The sequence below is a fragment of the Lepisma saccharinum genome, chromosome 1, assembly GCF_977018435.1.
Source record: "Lepisma saccharinum chromosome 1, izLepSacc3.1, whole genome shotgun sequence".
Taxonomy (NCBI): Eukaryota; Metazoa; Arthropoda; class Insecta; order Zygentoma; family Lepismatidae; genus Lepisma; species Lepisma saccharinum.
In genome coordinates this window covers 179105138-179127756 of record NC_139229.1, presented here as the reverse complement: position 1 = coordinate 179127756, position 22619 = coordinate 179105138, and positions in this window count along the sequence as shown.

The window sequence follows — 22619 nt, the reverse complement described above, 5'->3', positions numbered from 1 at the left end:
TTTTCCTCAGTCAGGAGCCAGTTCTTTTTTTCAAATATGGTCTAAGAAAGCCATGAATCCAACTAAGATAAAGCTACACATCTTGAAATATGATCTTAAACATTTAATTTATTAATTGGATTGGATTGAAAGTAATTGCGCGAGAGTGGCCTCATGGGTGGAGTTTGAGCTTTTGCTTTCGAGTAGGGGCCAGACTCTGGGAGAAGCATATGATGTACCTGAGGGTTATTGAATATCCCCTAGTTTTTAAGGAGTCCGGAGGCCTTCCCCCGGAATTTTTTTTTTTTAAAAAAAGACAACTTAAAAACACTGAGTTTTAGGTCTTTTAGATGTGAAAATGTTACATTTCCTCGCTTAAGTAAACAAATATTAATTAGTATAGTGGTTGTCAGTTTTATAAGAAGCAAGACAGTACGATTATTGCATTTTGCATTTCATTATTTTCTTATTGATACAATACTCGTATTACTTTTAAAAAATTACGGAACAATAGTAAGCTTCAGAAATTTTAGAAAAATTAAATTGAAAAGTTATTTTGATGCCTCAGCAGTAACTGTTGACTCAACACAAAGTCATTTTACGTTTTTCTTTCTTCAAACTGTACACATCAATCAAATCGTCTAAGACCCGGTATTGCGGCGCAATTACCGCACATGCCATCATGCCAAACGTCAATATTTGCTGTATGGCTTCTTAACAAAAATGTAGTAATTGAACTTAATCCTGTGTTATTTTTTTAGTCTTCTTTAAGTTGGGGGGCTAGGCCCCGCCTGGCCCCTCCAGAACTCCGCGTATGAGTGGCCTTCCTCAAGAAGGCTCAACTACAGGAGCCTATATTCCAGGCTAGCTAGGCTATCTGCAAAGCCTGAAGCCTAGAAAGTTAAACACTGAAGAGAACACTCTTAGAAACTGTGTGTATTAAGCTAATTTGAAAAATAAGATAATGGCGATTCTGAAGTTGGCAACCTGAATTCTTAGGGGTTGGCAACCATAATTCTTAGGGGTTGGCAAACTGAATTCTTAGGGGTTGGCAACCTGAATTCTTAGAAGTTCGCAACCTGAATTTTTATAAGTTTGCAACCCGACTACCGTTGGGATGGCAACGTGGCTTCCTCGAAGACGTCAAGAATCAGTCTAGCCTTCTCCCTTCCTCCATAGCCTGGGACCAGGTGTCATAGTGAGATAGCCCAGGTCTTAGACAAAGCATACGCCACTGCTCAACTGGTAACAACATAAAAATCTATGCAATAATTCTAATACATGGCTGACTCTACCATATCGCCACAAATTTTAAAATTCAGCTAGCAACAGTGAAAAAAATATAATGGCATGTTTATTATTTTGATGTTACACTGAAACAGAAAACACACAAACATTACAAACACATACTGTGCTCGTTATTTTGTTTTTATTAAATCAAAAGGTAAATTTCCACAAGCGAACTAGAAATACAGGGTGGCTCAATAAGTCACTTAACACCCTCAGTACAAGGCCACTGCGGCATGGAATTTGAAATTGGCGATGAACAATCGTTATCTGGCCAAGGGGGAACCACATTGACGCCACCCACACGGTCGGCGGCCATCTTGATGTCCGCCATCTTGAATTCAACTTCAGAATTTTAAATGGGAAGGGGGTCGTGCGACATATCAAAATGGGCTAGAATTTCACGAGAAATGCAATGGTGAAGGTTTTTTCGACGTGTCTTTAACCAGTAAAAAGTTATGACTGAATTCTTGTACCAATTTGCTCCTTTTCGAGGTGTTAGAAAAATGCCTTAAAATTTGTTTAGTGCTTCGGTAATGCATCGAGATCAAAGTGACGTCTATGGAGAGACGTTCGCATGCCATTGCACATTATTTTAATCGGATACATCCATGAAGAGCTGTGCATTATGAATGGTTGTCGCGAACAATTTACAGTGTGACGCTTCCATTGAATTAAAAGTCCTTCACAGTGACAAGGCTAATGTTTATGTTCATAAGGAAGTTCATAAACAGAATATTCGATGATTTTTATCTGATAACCCATTTTCGACAGATCAAAGCTGAATGGTTAGTGTTGGTAAGTTAATGGTGTGTCGTGCTGTGTGGAAAACGATTGGTTAGTCAATTTTCCATCAACGGAACCTTAAATGCTTAGGGCTACTTGGATTTGTTAAATAAACAGTTTTTTTTCATCCTTGCTTATGGAAGAAGGTACTTTTTACAGAGTTTATTCAATAGGGAAGAACACCAGAACACTTATGGGAACGTTATGAACCAGTTTTTGTCCAAAGTTAGTTATCAGATGACAAGGGTCACATATTCTGTTTATAAACTTCCTTATGAACATAAACATTAGCCTTGTCACTGTGAAGGACTTTTAATTCAATGGAAGCGTCACACTGTAAATTGTTCGCGACAACCATTCATAATGCACAGCTCTTCATGGATGTATCCGATTAAAATAGTGTGCAATGGCATGCGAACGTCTCTCCATAGACGTCACTTTGATCTCGATGCATTACCGAAGCGCTAAACAAATTTTAAGGCATTTTTCTAACACCTCGAAAAGGAGCAAATTGGTACAAGAATTCAGTCATAACGTTTTACTGGTTAAAGACACGTCGAAAAAACCTTCACCATTGCATTTCTCGTGAATTTCTAGCCCATTTTGATATGTCGCACGACCCCCTTCCCATTTAAAATTCTGAAGTTGAATTCAAGATGGCGGACATCAAGATGGCCGCCGACCGTGTGGGTGGCGTCAATGTGGTTCCCCCTTGGCCTGATAACGATTGGTCATTACCATTTCCATGTTGCGCGCTGCAGTGGCCTTGTACTGGGGGTGTTAAGTGACATTGAGCCACCCTGTATATATAAAGAAACATTTTTTACCACTGAATTTGAATATTCAGGCTTCAGGTAAAAATTTCCAGGCGTTCTGTATTTTTCTATCCCTGTTTATGCATACATACTCTGATAAATAACTAACGACCTCTCTAGCCTTCCTAAACCCGAAGGTTCATGGCTGCAGCAACACAGGTCTTCCATCTGTCCCTACCCTGAGCAAGATCTATATACTCTTTTCCATCTCTACCGATTTCCTTTAGCCATCTCAACGTTGTCCCTCCAGCTTCGTCTTGACCTTCCTACAGGTCTCTTACCATACTCTGATCAATACGTCATCGAATCCAAGGTTCACCTAAATTTTCAAGATCAAAGACTCGAGAAAAAGGTACGCCTTGAATTCGAAGAAATACGGTATTTAAATTTCATAATTCCTTTGCTGACGTATGCCTGAGGATTTAGTATCTATGCACTTTGAGATGTAAATTTTAAAGAACGGATCGGGGCTTTGCATTGGATTTTGATCTCTCCCAGGCCCTGCAATATGTTGCTACGCCAATGGATAACAACATACAATAATAACCTTCTATTCCGCCCTGACCCCTTAAAAGATCTAATACCTAGAGCATAGTTGTCTCCTGCTAAAAGAACCATATAAAACATTGCAATTGTAGGTTCGGTGAGCAGTGGCGTCGCTAGGCCATCTGCTTTGGGGGGGCTGCAACCAGATACATGACTTACTAGTATTGTAAATATTTTTAATGTTTGAAAATAGCAAAGTGATTAATAAGACAATAATATATAACAAGCATAAGGAATTAAAACTAACATAGACTTAGTGCATTAATTTTTATGAAAACAGATGGATATTCTTGTCCTGTTTTTCTAATGCTGGTGAACTATGTCTTTATGTATCAGCTGTACTCTGCGGTTCGAATTTCTTGCAAAATTATCAATAACACAATCCACACACAATTCATGACACTCTTCCTTTTCTATGGCCAGTATTGCAAGTGAGGAAAGTCTGTCTTGGCCCATACTATTACGCAAAAATGTATTGATTCTCTTCAAACAGCAAAACTCCTCTCACACGATGCTGATGTCACAGGAATTGTCACTGCAATTTGCAACATTCTGCATAAGTTCGGAAACATGTCTTTGGGAATGGCGTTCATTAAATGTACTATGGATGTGATGGTGTATATCAAGTTCTTCAGGTAATTTTTTGTATCTATAGGTATGTTCCTGCATTAACAATTGTTCAAATATGTTTTCTCGAAATACTGTATGTAATAATAGCTAAAAGTTGGGGGGGCTTATCGAGGGATTGGGGGGGCTGAAGCCCCCCAAAAAGGGCCTAGCGACGCCACTGTCGGTGAGGTACCCGAGGTAACAGTATGGTATAGTGAAAACACATTTCTTCAAATTTACAGGAGAAACTACTTACGGAACTGAGTTTCTGTAGACTTTTGGAAGCTCGTGGAAGTGTTTTCGCCCTTCGTTGAACTTATTCGGCCGGTAAATCATGTATTTTTCGACATTAATGTATCTCCGATGCACGATAGTTCTTGCCACCATTACCGTCGACTAGGTGAATCAAATGTTCCGTGCGTTCGATTATGTAACCCCCTGTTAGTGTAGCAACCACGCGGTAGTTTTACAAGATGACGTGTGAGCGGTTTTTTTAAAATTTAATTTTCTGTTTGCCTAACCTAACTGAACCTAACCTAACCTTCCGTGAATGGTTTGTGGATCAATTTTCGCTTAAAAACCTTCTGTGAATAGTTTGTGCGGTATTTTTTGGTTCATAAGTTTGGAAACACTGCATATCAACTGACGATAGACAACGTGAGTCAAGATTTGCCCGCCATATTGTGTGTAACAAAAGCGAATGAGCAACGAACAATAAATACTTGTAATGTGAAATATTACGCTTTTTTTTTCAGTGAAAAAAAGCATAATCCCACGTTCAAAAATGTTCCGCTCTGCATAAGAGGTAAGTACAAATGTAAATAATTAGGAAATAAACGAGTAAAATGTGTTTTCACTATACCATACTGTTACCGTATCCGACTCTGAAATTCGCCCCTCCCAACAGTAATTTCTGAATCCGCCAGTGGCGAGTGTCCGTTCATCAGTTTCATGATATCATCATTCATCCTCATCTTCGCGATTAGCGAAAAGTGGCAGAAAAGCGAAACAAAATAAACCAAACCAATGAATCAAACTAACCACGCATTGGAGAGGTGGGCGCTAAGTTTATATAGTTCCCGGGCCATGCGTCAAATACCGCCCATTTTCATTCAAACGGAGCATTCATAAACCAACAAAATTAACAATTGAAAGTCGTTGGACAGGGATTGCAAATCTTGAAATCTTGAAAAGTCTGAAACTGTGCCTGTATAAAAAAAAATCAAGATAATTTCACATTTTTTCAAGGTAGCAGCGTGTACGGCAAGAAAAATAGATTAGCCGTGACACAGAAAATTATTTTCTTTCCAAATGAAGGTGTATATCAGAAAATCGAAAGAAGTGTGATGCATTATCTAGGAATTATAACATAAATATAATCTTCATTCATTCCTTAGATATCATACAACGATGGAGAGTTCCACTGAGAGCAGAGTTGCTAACTGCCTTAACAATTACTTATATCCATAATCTGACTTCAGAGCTTATTGGTAGGTGTGTTCGGTACTTAATGCATTTATATATATATTTAAAAAAAGCGACAGTTTGAGAAGGTGATATATAACAGGTGCGGCAGTGAAACGGGCGATTTGGCAACCCTAGAAATAGCAAGTTACGTAAGGAATCAGATAACGGGAGTGGTGCCATCTGGACAACAAACCTTTGCCATTGACACTGATATCGTTGTTCAGTCGAGATGGCGTCGTGGACCGGTGAACAACGCTCTTTTGCCGTAAAGGCGTTTTACAAAAACGCTGCGCGGCCACGTAGCTGTCGTTGTTTTTGTGAAACATTCAAACGCTCCAGCCCATCCCGAAAAATAAAATCCTGCGTACGCCAGTGTATTGAACATCGTTGCAACTGAGATACAAAACAAGTTTTCTCTCTTTTAAATCATAGTTGCTCTCATATTTTATTTTCAAGAATACGTGTTAATTTTCAAGGCTTTCTCTTTCCCCTTGGGGGCCACTGGCTCAGGCTAAACCGAATGTGCTGCAATCACAAGAAAGAAGTGTTTTGAGCGAGTGTTAGGGAAGAAAAAGAGAGATGAAATAAGCGGTAAAAAGTGGGAAATGTCTCAGAAGGTACAAAGAGAGAGTACAGGAATAAGGAAAACGTGACAGTTGAAGAAGGAGAAATAAAGAAGGGAGAAAACCCGCGCGATGGCGAAGAAGAGAGTGAAAGAAAGGGGGAAGCGAAAGGTGGGAGAAAGATACAGAGAAGTGGGAGAGAGAAAGAAATAGAGATACCAGGGAGAGAGCGGGAGAGAAAAGACAAAGAAATAGAATGATAGAGAGAGAGAGAGAGAGAGAAGAGAGAGACAAAGAAATAGAAAGAAGAGAGAGAAAGACAAAGAAATAGAAAGAAGAGAGAGAAAGACAAAGAAATAGAAAGAAGAGAGAGACAAAAATATAAACAGAGAAGAGAGAAAGACAAAGAAATAGTAACAGAGAGAAGAGAGAAAAACAAAGAAATAGAGAGAGAGAAATGGAGAAACGAAAGAGAAAGAAGGACAAGCTTCAGAGAGAGAGAGAGAGAAGAGAGTGAAAGGAAAGAGACGAGAGAGGAACAAATATAGAAGCGAAACAAAAGAAAGAGAAAACAAGAGAGAAATTTAGAAGAAAAAAGCGGAAAGAGAGAAGGAAGCGAGAGGAGTAGCAGGAGTTCGATAGAGAGGAAGAATAAAGAAAAACTAACAGACGAAAGACAGAAGAGATTAAGTAAATACGAACGAAGAGGTACTAAAAGTGAGAAAAGGTGAAATGCTAGAACGAAGATACAAGAAAAGACAATAACAACATATTTATAAATAAGAGGAAGGGAGGAAGGAGAAGCATATTTTCATATTTCAAGGGAGGGGAGTCTAGGGCCCTTTCAGGCGGAAGCGACTAGCGGAAGGCGGCAATCCACATGGAAATTTCACACCGAAGCGACAAGCAATACGTGCCCCTTCAGGACAAAGTAAGGGACCTTCCCGATGGCGCTGTGGTAGCGTCGTCGCCTTGTAATCAAGGGGTCCCGGGTGCGTATTTCACATGTGCACATTGAAATAGAGATTGGGGGCGTGGTTTGTGTATGAATGCTCCCTTTTGGCTAGCAGACTGCCTCAGTGATGTAGGAAAGAACACTGGCATTTATTTCATTGACTTGTGCGAACACTTTCTGTAAACCACAGACTACAAGCAGAACCATCTGGTGGGGAAAACACAACGCACTCGGATAGTAATCAATACTCGAAAAGCGAATAGACTTTCTTATTGGAAATAAAAGAGGCAATATTTTTTAAAATGTTGCGTTGGATGAAAATTCTTATACAATTATTTAATATATTGGGTCATTTTCCGCTTTTCGTCAGATGCAAACAAGGAGCATTTTTAATTCTTACTTTAAAAATCTGTGAAAACCTTGAGTAGCGCCAAAACCTTAATTTCGACTATATAAGCGCGCTGCTATTTGTTTTGTAAAAAGTTGTTACAAACCAGATACTACATACTGGAAACAACACAAGATGAAAAGAGAGGAGTTTCAAAAAAAGAAAAATATGGCAGCACAAGGTGAAAGAATATAAATAAATAGCTGGAGGATAACTATGGATTTAGTAAAAGTGAACTACAATAGAAAGATGTAGAAAAGATCAAAGCAATGTATAAAAAGTAGAAAATAGATGGAAAAGGAAAATATAAGTGGTTTACATCATTGAACAAGTTCAAGCCTGTAGTCAATTGTTAGGCACGCCATAGAAGTACTCAATAAAGAAAAAATAGACCAACCAACCAGAAACTTCTCCATTACAAGACACGCCCCCAATCTCTATTTCAATGTGCATATGTGAAATACGCGTCCCGGGTTCTATACCCGGTGGCGTATTTACAAACCCTATAGTACTGCAGAACCTCCAGCGATATTTGGCTACTGATTGGCTGCCATTCCGGAAGTTGATGCAGCGTTCCTTCAAGTTAACGCTAGATGGCAGGGTTCAAATTAACAGTGTAGATTTCAGATATCCATCCCAACAAGATAAGAAACCCATTTACACTATGGTTCATTTTTTAGCAAATTATTTAAATTAATGTTTTAGAAGACAGAAATCAGAACTCCTCTTGAAGTGAATGATTTTTCTATTTAAAGTCACATCAGTGCAAACATTGTAACTACCAATGACTATTGAGAAAATTATGCGTATCCAACGTATAGCATTTTAAACATTATATTTTATTATATAAACGTATATTTCTTAACATAATTTCTACAATCTGTTTACAAACTTTATTACTATATAATCACAAGTCTAATTTGTCCATACTTTTGCTGTAAATGAAGAAGCAAGGAACAATGGACACGGAACATAAACACTTCCGGTTCACACAGCCAATAAGAAAGTGTTATATACCTCTGGTTCTGCAGCACTATAGAGTTTGTAAATACGCTACCCGGTGGAGGCACATGGCAGAGTGGTTCGGATCCCACTTTAAACCGTAGGTCCAGTCCCGATTACCCTTAATGTGCATAAAGTGGACTTAAAACACGAACTCAAATAAACAAACAAACAGTACAAAGTAAAACATTCGGCGCGCATGCGTGAACAACAGCCCGAGGAGATATGTGCAGCCTGTCGTGTTGTTTCGGTTCGAAGAGTCACATTTATTTCTGAGGTTTGGATTCCAAGAGACGCGTGTGTCTTGTCGCTGAGGTCTGAATGCTTCCTAATGGAGATTTCAGACCTAAGCGACAAGCCACACTCGAAACATGTCGCTTGTTTGATTGATTCATTTGGTTTATTGTACATCGCTTTCTGCCACTTTTGGCTAATCACGAAGATGAAGATGAGTGACGATAACGATGAAATGGATGAAGGGACACTCACAAAGAACACTCAAGTCCAGGACGGGATTCGAACCCGGCTAACCAGTCCGCCACGGAGGTACGCGCATGTCGTTTTGGAACGTGCTAATCAGCAGCAACGTTTCACACCGTAGCGACATGACAGGTCGCACAAGCTTATGTTCCATTGGTGAAATCCTCAAGCGAGACGTGTCGTCTGTCCCTTCGTTCTGAAATCTCCCTGAAAATTACAGAACGTTACGCTGAGTAATAATAATAATAATAATAATAATAATAATAATAATAATAATAATAATACATATTAGTTTCAAAATTATAACACATTTCTTGCTGTAATGTTTGCAGAGCCAGCCCTAGATGGGTGCGGGACCTGAAGCACACAATACAAGCGGGGCCTATAACCAAAATTTTTCAGAGGTGTGAAAACATGAGATTTTTGTTTCCTTACTCAGAAGCACAGGTGTCCTATATCATTAGCCATTAAAATATAATCATTTTAAAGATGATTATACATTTTGTTATTATCTAAGAGCAATAAGCTGTACGTTGAAGGTTAAAAACAAGATTTATAGAAGGCTATTAAAATTTTTAACTATTGTTTCCTTACATTTCTGATGTACCACTCGTGTGACGTTAATTATATATAATTACAAAATCAAACTATTATTTTACCTATCAAAGTGGCAATTTTTAATCCAGTAACATTCTCAGTAGTTGGGATCTGAGATAGTGGATGTTGCTATTTAATATTCGCAATTAATTTGTATGTACTTATAACTAATTTGCACGTATTTAGAACTAATTAGCATGTACTTAGAATACTTTACATTTATGTATTTGCTTATTTATAACTTTTATGAATATATAATTATTTATTTTATGAAAAATATGTATATAGAAGGTAATTAGAGGTACTAAACGCTATGCATATGGTTTTATATTCATTACTGCAAAGTATGTAATGTATAAAATGTAAATAATTAATGTTTATAATATTGAAAATAAGAGTTTACGGTTTATGAAACGCTATGAAAGGTGTTAATGGTACGAAAGAAGACGGTCCCGGTACTCGAACCCGCGATATGTAACGGCAATAAATGGTTAGGCTTATAGTGTACAATGTATGTAATAATGTATGTTATTATTGTATTAAAGACGATGGTACGACACGCTAGACAGCCAAGGGTGAACTCCGCGCAGGTAGACGAGAAAGGAATTTGGGAAATGTGCGGTCAAGGTCAAATGACGTCAGAACGCCACAACAAAGAAAGAACGCTAGAACCTGATTCACCAATCAGAGAACGCGTCGGTAGATTTTCAGAACCGGTTTTTCCAAGGTTAACTAGTACGCAAGAACAGGGGAAAGGTATGCAATACTGTAGGGCAGGGGAGGGATTGAACCAGACAACAAAGGATGTCTGGAATGCGCAGCAAGGGTCAAATTTTTTGAAACTGTGCGTCGCTTGCATGCTAGAACATGTTTCTGTCTAAGTAAGCCAAGGTTACCGAGAACACAAGAAAAAAGGATTTTGGATACCCAATTAGATTGGAGCGAGAACTTTACTTTGAACAAGGAGAACGAAGCGTAAGGTTTTTTTTATATGTACTAGGAAGAAGGGAGAGCTATCAGGGACTGGACCTACAGTTTTCACTATTTGTTTTTATCACGGGGTAACGATCCTAGGACCCTTTGATTATTGATTTAGGTAGTAAATTTATGTTACTGTGTGCTATTTAACATAATATTGAGTTTATTTTTTACCAAACTTTGACTTTATGTCAAACATTTTCCCAGCTTATCCTTATTATTACTCAAATAACACAATTCAATCTGTTCAGGAAAGATTTTTAGTTACATTTTCGAAACACAAAGTGTGTGTTCTCAACTTTTATCTGTTTATTTCACAAGTTTAGGCTTATTATTACTCAAATAACACAATTTAATCTGTTCAGGAAAGATTTTTTATTATATTTTCGACACACAAAGTGTGTGTTCTCAACTTTTATTTGTTTATTTCACAAATTTATACCTATTTTTACCAAAATAACACTATTTATACTATTCAGGAAAGACTTTTAGTTATATTTTCAACACACAAAGTGTGTGTTCTCAACTTTTATTTGTTTATTTACACAAGTTTAGGCTTATTATTACTCAAATAACACGATTTGAACGTGTTTTTTATTACATTTTACACTCACAAAGATATTTTTACAACTTTTTAACTTATTATTTTACAATTTTATACTTATTTTTACCAAAATAACACTATTTATATTATTCAGGCAACATTTTTTATTAAATTTTGGACTCGCAAAGATATTTTTACAACTTTTTAACTTATTATTTTTCAATTTTATACCTATTTTTACCAAAATAACACTATTTATACTATTCAGGAAAGACTTTTAGTTATATTTTCGACACACAAAGTGTGTGTTCTCAACTTTTATTTGTTTATTTCACAAGTTTAGCCTAATATTTACTCAAATAACACGATTTGAACGTGTTTTTTATTACATTTTGGACACACACGCACTCACTCACACACACACCCACCCACACACACACACACACACACACACACATATATATATATATATATAGAGGAAAGGAGAGATATATGGCATAGGGGTACTAATTTGGCATGGTGCATTATCTCTGCTGGTAACTACTACCCTCTGTTGGTGTTTCCTGGAACGAACCCTTGGAAGGTCTTTCCATTGTGAGTGTTATCGCGTTGAGCACCGCACGTGTATTGTGAGACAGGAGAACCGTGTTTGTTTTTCGAAGATTTCAGAAGTTTTTAGGTAAGTTGTATTTCCATCGGCAGTTTATTTGGTTGCAACAAAGTGGCAATAACCGTGTGTGCACTTAAAAGGCTATTGTTTGAAGCACAAATGAGCATAGTTGTTTTTTATGTGTTCTGCCAGGGTTCAGTAAAATTTCGATCAGGAAATCAAAGATGGCGAGGCTGCAAATATGGCATAGTAGTATGCCATATTTGTACCCACACCACGCCATATTTGTATTCTACTATTCAATGTTCATTTGTAGGAATACATTAATTATTTTCATGACAAACACTAACAAAAGTGACAATAAGTATAAAATAATAATAAATAAATGTATCCATTAGTCTAGGTAATAAATATCAACTACTTGTTTTGTTTAAAAATTAAATAAATAAATAATTTCCTGTAACATACCATACCAGATACAAAGCAAGTTGTACTCGTCCCACTGTAAAGGTTAACGTTGGCATATCAAAGAACCGTTATTGCCCGTTGTTCAATCGCAAGAGAAGTAGAGAGAGTATTGCTCAGTCTTAGGTAGAAAAATGCTACAGTGAAACTAGAGGATGACCCATGGGCCTAATTGATGCAGGCAGCCACATTCATAGGGAACCGCCACACACTGCCTAAAAAGGAATATGAAAGATAATCGAACGTTAACCTCTATAATGGAACGATAACAGCTACCTAAACATGCTAGTGGAGGTTCCATAGGGTCTGTATTCTTCTTTCAGACATGCCACCCAAAAGGAAGCAGTGGGACCATGACAACATGAGTCGAGCAATAGCATATTGCAGGAGAAGAGATGGAAAAGAAAAACTATGGACCAGACAGAATATTTAACGTTGATGAAACTGGGTTAAGCATAGCGCAGTCGAGAGTTCGCCAGGTGTTGGCCCGTAAAGGTAAACGGCAAGTGGCAGGTGTTGCTATTGGCAAGAGAGAATCATGTTTGCATTGTATGCCTTCCTCCACATGCGTCGCATAAACTTCAACCTTTAGATAGGAGTTATATGAGTCCACTGAAAGCAAGATACAGTGGAGAAATCCGCCTCTGGATGAGATCAATTCACGCCCCCTAAACAACTTTGATATTGCAGAACTATTTGGGAAATGCATACTTAAAAGTTCAAACAGGGGCAATTGCTGTGAATGGATTTAAGGTAACGGGGATTTATCCTCTCAACCCCAACATTTTTGCCGATGAATTCATAAATGCCGAGATGGAGGCTTCTGCTGAAGATTTGACTACAGACATCAACACTTCATCCCAGAAAGCAAATGAGGCAGGACCTTCAACTTCGAGGGTAACACCATGGAACATCTCTCCCATTCCCAAAATTGTGAAAAGTGCTGGAAGTCGTGGAATGAAGGCTGGTCCATCAGCTGTTCTTACATCTTCCCCATACAAAAACACATTGGAAATTTCACTAAATAAGGAACCTGCTATGTCAACAAAGAAGAAACTTCAATTGGCGCAAATGATTAGTCCTACGGAAGTAGAGAAATCTGTGCAGACTCCTCTTGCGGCAGCAAAAAACAAGAAAAAGAAAATGAAGTACGTCGATCAGCAATCAACAGATTCCGAGGAAGAAGATGACGTTATGAGCATTAGGGATGATTCATCTAGCTCTAATTTCAGCAGTAATGGCGATCACGAACCACAGGACTCTGATGCCATCTGTATGTTCTGTGATGGGAAATTTTCAAACGATGTTCATGGTGAACAGTGGATTATGTGTATGTTGTGTCATTTGTGGGCCCACGTGGAGTGTGCTGGATCAGAGAAAGAATGCTACGTGTGTGACTTTTGTCAATAGACTAGGAATGAGTTCTATTAGGTCTATGGCAGAGACTATCATAACTTCAAAACATTGACATAGACCGTACTGTTTTGTAATATTATGTAACGCAGTGTGGTTATGTTTTTCAGGTTCTAAAAGTGTTTTGTTCACAGATGTTACAAGTATGCCATATTAGTAACCCTACTTGCCATGTCTGAAATTGTGCAGTGTTTGTATTTTTCGTATATCATGACTAATTGTGTTGTCCGATGTGACTACTATTATCAATAATTACACAACATTCAATACTATAACTATTTATGTAGATTGCACACACTTGGAAATAAATCTGACTGACGTATGAACCAAAATGTAAATGGTATGCCATATTTGACTCCCTTCCTCTATATATTTATAAAATTAACTTCATCACTACACACAATTTTGAATGCTTTACATTCGAGGTGCGTACATATTTTTTTATATATAGCTTTTCTTCTAAAAAATACACATGTACATTTCAAACGTAAATTATCAGAATACACATTTAAGAAATAATTATATATATACTTCACTGCAGTGCACTGCACTGTAAAATAACTCAAATCACTATCACATCTATTTCTGTTAAAACATATAATAATTGTAAATGTATGCTTAAAATATACTGATTTAGGCTCGTGGGGGGATTTTGCCCTATAAAAATGAGTAGTTGAACTTTGATAAAAAAACATAATTATTTTTTATGCTATAAAAATGGTAAAATTTGGATTTTTTTGATATTTTTTCCCTTGGAAAATTACCTAAAATCGGGGTAAAATGAATAATATACAAAATAAATGGTCTAGAACGAAGCATTATCTCTACTTCTGTCCATTTATCTGCTGATGTCATGTCACTGATCATTCGATATCAATTGACAGCTAGGAAACAACAGCAGATACGCTTAACAATTTTGCTGAGGTTGACATTTGGGATCCTCCCGAAAGGGACACTCCTTTACTCCCCAAGAAAAAAAGAGAAGAGACGTGAGACGAAGAGAAGACGGGAAAAGAGGGAAGAAGAGAAGAGAGGAGATGAGAGGATCAGATATGACAAAAGAACGAAGTGAGGAGAAGAGAAGGACGAGGAGAGGAAGAGAAGAGATGCGAGGAGACGAGAAGAGAAAATGGGAAGAGAGAGAGGACAAGCAAAGGAAAGATAGAAGAGAAGAACGAGGAGATGAGGAGAAGAGAGGAAAGGGGACATGAAGAGATTGGAATGGATTAATTTGGTGTTTTAAGGCGAGGAGGGACAATTTCCCCTAGGTCTTTCTCGCTGGGGCAGCTGCTGATCAACTTCGCTCTTTTGGAGCCAGATCTGGCTCTTTCGTGCACTCGTTTGACTGTGAACTGTGGCACCCGCCCTCTGCCTCACTATGATGCCACCACTGGCTCCGGCCCATAAATACCAACTTTTGCCATGAGTGTACATTTTGCACGTGACGTGATATTCGTATAGCTATAGGCTGCGTCACCCACCTCTTCTTTCCTCCCCATGTATTTTTATATATAGCGCTGTGGCTAAGATGAAGATGACAATTTTGTTATCTGGCAACCCTTTATTTTCGATTTTATATTAACATCATTGGATTATTGAGATGGGTGATGCCGCCAAATCTAGGCGGTGAAAACTAAGAATAAATTGCCATCACTTTAAAGCTAACGGTAATAGCAGCACCCCCCACCCCCTGACAAATAAAATTACCCTAGTAGGCACTTTATGCAGCCTTCGTTAATCTAGCTCATTGAAAGTCCTCTTTAGCTATATTAATGGTGAAATTTAGCTCTATTATGCACATCAGGTTTGGCAACACTGCCAGGATGGTCGTAGGAGGCAAGGAGAAATGCACTAGGCTTATGGGACCATTATTTTATTCGTTCTCTCGGGAATATCAAACATCCGATGACGTAGAAAAGTACATGGACGGAAAAAGGACACGTTGAGCTATGACACAGTAGTAGGAAAAGTCGAAACTCCCATTTGATGAGCCGTAACTTGAAGTTGAAGTTGATGTCCCATAAGGAATACATGGGATTCGGTAAATACTAATTCATCATATTTTTCAAAAATCGTATAAGGCTTAATAATCAATTTAGGAAACTGCTTCCACTTGCCACATGGGGAGAAATTCATACTCTTCATTTCTGGCGGAGATCTTTTTAGTAGCATTGCTCATTCCGACGATATTGGAATAAATGCATGCCTGGTGCGTAATTGTCCCTCTTCGCCTTAAGTCCACTTTATGCACACTAAGGCTAATCGGGACCGGACCTACAGATTAAAGTGGGATCCGAACCACTATGTGTCTCCACCGGGTATCGGACATGAAGAGAGAGTGTAACTATGAGAGGAGACGAGAAGAGAGGAGAAGGAAAGAGCAGACAGCCAAGAGAAGAACGAGGTGAGGAGAAGAGATGAGAAATCTGGAAGAGAGAGGAGAGGAGAAGGGAGGAGGAAAAGGAGAAGTGAAATGAGAGAGAAGGAAAGATAGAGAAGATACAGGAAAGAAAGGAAAGCACACACTCGCACATAAGTGCACGGTTTTAAGACAGAAAAAGATTGACTTTGGTTGATACAGATCAACGAGTACAAAACACTGATGCCAAGGTAGAAAGCTGGAAATAAAAATGGTCTCTTCTTAGATAAACTGATTGATTGAGTGATTTTCTTTATTATACTTCGATTTTGTGCCACTTTTGGCTAATTTATGAAGATGGGAATGAGTGATGATATGATGAAATTGATGAATGGACACTCACAAACATCCATACCCAGGCCGGGATTGGAACCCGTGACCCCTGGCGTCGTAGCACGATGTGCTAACCACTCCGCCACGGGGGACGGCTTTAGGTAAACTGAAGGGGAAATAGTTCATAGGCATTTCTGCTAGGAGACCCAAGAGCTGAAGCACCGTCGTCTTGTCTATCTGCCTTCTCCTCCCACTCGAGTATTACCGGCCGTCGCAATGTCGTCAATGAAGTGGAAAAACTGAAGAAAAAAAATACACCGATTTAATATTTGAAATTCTATTTAGAGAGGATAAATTATTGCAAATAAGCTTTTAACACACAGCTGTTCACTCTCGTTACCTAATTGCATCTCCTGGTTCGAGGTTCAACTTCCTTCATGCGGGAAACTGCCAGTGCCCTGTAATGATATATACTTTAATTTTGGTACAGAGTTTAAAGCCTCACAACGCCGTAAACGTCTCTACCACCTGTGAGGGCCTCTTTTTTTTCAGTTGGAAGAGGGACGCAAGGCCGTTTGTACCTTACAGCCTTGCGCCGGAGAACAAACAGATCCACGGGAGTCGATTGATTACATCAGTGTATTGCAAGATCCACGTTTTCATGATCAAGGCAACGGATCTTGTAATACAACATGAAATAAATCTTCGATTTGAGTCTGCAAAGACTAAAATATATGAATCTAAAGTAATGATATTGCAGAAAGCTCTTGGAATGTCACTTAACATATTACAAGCTTGAGTTATCTGGCAGACCCAAATGAAATAATTGAGAGTGAACTTACACAGTACATTGCACATAACATTTGTCTGAAGTGACATAGGAGAACCTCATGCTGGTCGACTGCGGACAGTGAAACCAAAAATAACGATATGTGCCAGCAACTTTCCCATTGCCGGGTATGAATGAAAACAATAAGGCAATACACATTCTGAATTTGAAACATTAAATTTGGAGAACAGATTGACTGTAATCCTGTGGGAAGCTGGTCATTGTTACCCCGGTATAAGAACAGTGGATGCAGAGTAAAATGTGAGACCTTCCCAACAGGGTAGTGTTCCAGAGCTGATGAACAAATCTCAGTTCGGAGAACCTTCGCGTACTATCACACCTAGAGGCACGTGGAGTCTTCTAGGTGGAACTCCGAGCCGAACGGAAGGATAGTGTGTTCGAGTCCCCCACATCGCTTGAATGGGGCAGATCACCTCCCCTTCCCCGTTCGCACTGGGAGAAGTTCCAGAACTCCTGGATAGATGGCGATTTCAGGGAGTGGAAGTTAATACGCCGTGAAAGTTTTTGGCCAAGTTTGGTCACTTTTAAAGACATATGCTTTTCGGGAACGGTCCTCCAGTTTTACTTGCCACCCGAGACAAGAGGAATTTGTCCCTTTCGCCTCCCTCATGGGTATCTATTTGCGGGAGAACTTGTCTGTAACTTCTAGCATTTGGTAGAGTCCCCAAACTATACATTGTTGACAAATTATCCTTTTAGGGGAAAAAATGTGTTCCCCCAAGTCACTTCAGGCAAACCCTGTGTTCTGTTCTTTATAAATTGTACTGCGTCGGTTTTGTATACCCAACGGCAAAAGAAACAATAGGCGAATCGTCCATCACCATTTTCTTTCGGTCTGAATTACATAATACTGATGACAATGAATTGAAATAAAGACGTCAATAAGCAGAGAACAATACCTGCTTCGAACCAACATAGTTTCATTCCTTAAAACAACACAGGATGTAGAATTAAAAAGTAATGAAAATAGCGGTGGACAATTTGCTTACCATTATCTTTGCCGTTGACTGTACTACCTGGTTAGGCTACTACTATAGGCTCGATGCGTTGAGTAGACACGTAACAAAGGTGTGATTTAGGCATGCATTGGCCCTCAAAGGTTTATTTAACATTAACACTAATACTTTATCTAATCGCATTCAGGCAATTTGCTTAGATAAATGCAATTTTTTATTAATCTCTGTGTTCGTTTCTTACCTGCTAATCCAATTAAACTAATTAATTAACTAGATCGATGGAATCGAAATTAAATAGTTGTTGATATTGATGTCCCTGTTCAAACGAAAACATCACTGAACCTTAAAGTTATACTTATGGACTATCCTGCAGCTGCCAGTGTCTCTTGCATTGGAAATTGCTTCTCTCTGTGTTGTTCTTGGAGGCCTGCCATTGACCTAGACTTAAAACTAAACAAAATATGGTTACCTTGGATGAAAAGTCAAATAAAATTCCATCGTCTCTGCCATGTCTCTGTCAGTTCAATGTAGTTGCATAGCTACCGAAATGTATTTCAACAATGCAAAATTATTGTTGAACGTTTCAGTATTGTCTTGCTCCATTGCAATGCATTCTTTAGTTATTTCAAACTCTGTGTAGGTTACATTTTTTTAGGGTAAAGCATGCAACGCATGAGATTGTTACGTCATCAGTTGTCCTGTTTGGAACGGGCAGGGCGAACAAAGGGAGCAATTATAGCACCATTAAGTCTTGTTTCCATGATATTGAAAAACTCAATATGCTGACCAAGGCAGAAATTTATTTTATTATAAAACATAAACTAGACGTAACGTTTCAACCTTCTAGCAAGGTCTTCTTCAGACTCTGCACCAAGTACAAATGTAACAAGGTACAAAACAGGACGATCATAGGCGTAGCTACGGGGTGTGCCGGGGGTGGCTAGGCACACCCTAATGGGCTGCTTTATCAAAGAGAATTAAAGACAGATATTTCAATAAGGGAGAAAATAAGCGGCAGTTTATAAGAATTTGAAAATATCATTACTTGGTACAGACGTGTGCATTATCGCTGATGAAGCGAGTGTCTATACATTTCGATTTTTTTATGTCATTTGAGAAAGAAGATATTTACTACATTCTATTCTGTACTACAGCGATTTTCTCCTATACCTGTCACAAGCTGCACGTGTGAGAGAACTTTCTCCAAGCTTACCCAAGTTAAAACTAAATTAAGAGCAACTCAGAAGCAGGATAGATTGGAAGCCCTGCTTTTGCTATTTGTGGAACAGGAAAAAGCTTCGTCTATTGATATAAATGAAGTTATTGATGAGTTTAAGAACACTGTACCTTTGGACAGACGTCTCTTGTTATAGATTACGTGTATTTTGATGTATTTGTTTGTAACATTTATGAACATTTTGTGTGTGTGTGTAATTTCTATGCAATTTGATTTTTTTCTACTACTTAAATTCAGAAATTTTCAACACTGTCATTTAGTGAATTTATATTCCTTTGCAAACATCAGTGCAGTTAAACAGCCAAGTGATTGATTGTGTTGCAAAATATGCTATTAAAAAGGTACAAGACCTCCTTCTTTTTCTTTGTGCACACCCAAATATAAAGTTCTACCTACGCCTATGAGGACGATATATATACACACACAAAAATAACTCCCCTCCAGACTATTAGAAAGTTGTTCTGGAACATTCTAGCACATGGCTTTCTCTTGTCAACTGTACTTTCACCTGAAAGGCTAAACATTTTACTTCCATCTGGAATGTGGTTGGACTCTTAATCTCACGTTATTTTTCCTTCATTCTTCTTCCTTCTTCTCTCCTCTTTCTCTCTTGTCCTTTCCAATCTTTCTAACACCTTCTTCCATTCTTTGTTTATCTTCAGTCTCCTTCAGAGAAAGAGGAGAGAAGAAGGAAGAAGAATGAAGGAAATAGAGCGTGAGATAAAGAGTCCAACCACATTCACTTTCAGGTGAAAGTAAAGTTGACAAGGGAAAGCCACTTGCTAGAATGTTCCAGAATAACTTTCTAATATAGTCTGGAGGGGAGTTATTTTTGTGTATATATATATCGTCCTGTTTTGTACCTTGTTACATTTGTACTTGGTGCAGAGTCTGTAGAAGACCTTGCTAGAAGGTTGAAACGTTACGTTTAGTTTATGTTTTATAATAAAATAAATTTCTGCCTTCGATCGAAGTTGTCATTCCGATAACTGCAGTAAATTTAGCACGGTAACTTTTATTCACAGGGGAATTAGAGCAAAATTACGTGACAATTTTAAAAAGGAACAAAATTAGATGTTAAGTTTCAAAATGAAGGTCGAAGAACAGATATTCCCTATGTTACACGAACTCTTTCGTGGTGTAGAATTATTTTCAAAACTTTTCAGTAAACATTTTCATGCAAGTTAGGGAATATATTGGGATAAAAGCTTAAAATACAATTTTTAACATACCTATTGGGTTGATGCATAAGTTCGTAGCTTTTGTGCTTGGTATGGCAACACTGCGGTGCTAGGAGTTTGTTTATCGTTTAACGTTCATCAATTGGAGTGGCATTGTAATGCTTGTGAATACGTATTGAATTTTGCAGGTTTGAAGGAAGACAGTGTTATTTTTGGGCTAAAGAACAATAAGTGTCAGGTGCAAATAATAATAATAATAATAATAATAATAAACGAACACTTGCGACATATTGTTCTGTCTGGGTTTAACAGAGGAGCAAAAGCAGCGGAGGCGGTTGAAAACATTTGTGCCGTGTACGGGGATAATGCCAACATGTAAAGTTTAAAGCAGGGGAAGAAAATGGTTTTGTCATTTCAAAGAGAGGACGCAATTTTGACTTGAGTGATTCTCCGCTTTCAGGAAGACCGTCGGGCTTTAATGAATACCGTTTAAACACTCTGCATCGAGTGCTGCTCCAACACAATAATGCACGCCCACACTCCGCTAGCGTGGCAAGAGCTGCTATCCAAGAGCTCGTTTAGGAGGTTAGTCCACATCCTCCTTACATCCCCGAACTTGCGCCTTCAGATTTCCATATTTCCAGCTCTCAATCCACCAATATTCAAGGAAACTCCTTTGGTAACGAAAATGCTCTTCAACGTCCTTAACCCCAAATCAGTTGATTTCTTCCGGTGTGGAATCGAAAGACTGTCCCAGCGTAGGTAGTCAGTCATAGACAATGAAATAAATTATATTACTGATTAATTTCTGTCTTTTGTTCATCTCAAATGAGTATGAAATAAAAAAAAACCTTGCCACGGTTTAAAAAACGTTACGAAATTATGCATCAACCCAATATTACCAGTGGGATCCACATCCAATGTTTTTATACAATATCTGCAGTAAGATATGTGAGATAAGAGGTGAGATATTTACAATTGCTATACACCTTGGAGTATTTGTCTAGCTTTGTATGTGAGCAAGATTGGTCAACACTTTTAAGGTGGTGGACGACAAATCTATTCGTCCCAACTTGTGAAAGATTCGAAATGTATTCTTATTATTGTAAACTACATTTCTGTAGATTAAGGAGCGAAACTGTCAGCACATTTAGGGTATTATTCGAATTGTAGTTCTTTTTTTCCCTTTTAACTCTGCACAATATAGTGGGACGTATAGGAGAGACGATAGGTCTAAATGGGGACAACATACCAATTTTATGAACACAATATCTGTGTCAGAACTTAGGGTGTCAATAATAATCTAATCGATTATGCTGTAGCTGGGGAGGTAGATGGGCTATAGCCCAAAACTCAGAATAATGCTTGTTTCACACTTCTCAGATCCATTCTATGTTTTCTTTTTCTGTATTTGGCTTTTCATTTTGGAACAACTGATTTTTGAATGCTGTTCCATACATTCCATACATTCCATACATATTTGGAACACTACGCTCAAACTATTTCCCTCCCATGCAGTACGTACTCGTGCCCTCCCTTACTCTAGTTCACATAATCACCCCTAAGTTACAGCACTCAACAGACAAGGGATTCTAACCAGCTCCATGGCGTACCCATTGTATCATCCTTTGTTCTCCCCAAAACTCAAAAATTTCGAAATAAGCTTAAGAATGTTATAGCCTACGTTACAACTTTGAAATAATATAGTAAAAGCACTCAAAAATATAAACTTAACTGTATAACTGGCAGATTATGCGGGACAAAAATCAAACTATAGTCCAAACACCAGTTTCCCTTATATACATATGCAATATAATATTTATTTACAATAGTAATTTTTAACTTATATTTTGTATTAATTTAAATAATATTAAAAAAATGAAGGTGAATGTACCTCATGTTCTAAAAATTCTGTTATATTTCAATTATATTAAGGGAATACATTAGGGATATCTAAATGAAAATTTCAAATTTGTGTTTCATTAACATAAAATGAAATTCCCACAAAAGAAAGTAGAAGGAGTAATTCACAAATATTTAATGATATTTAGTTTCTTTTGATTAGTCTGACTGTTACGAAGAAGACCCGAAAGCGATTCTCGGGGTAAGTGATCTGAGGAAATAATTTTTTCGGCAATGTTTCTGCATAAAGCTACTCTGTGCCTCATCCAGCCTCTAATCAATGGAACAGTCGTGAACAATTCTATTCCCTTGAAATT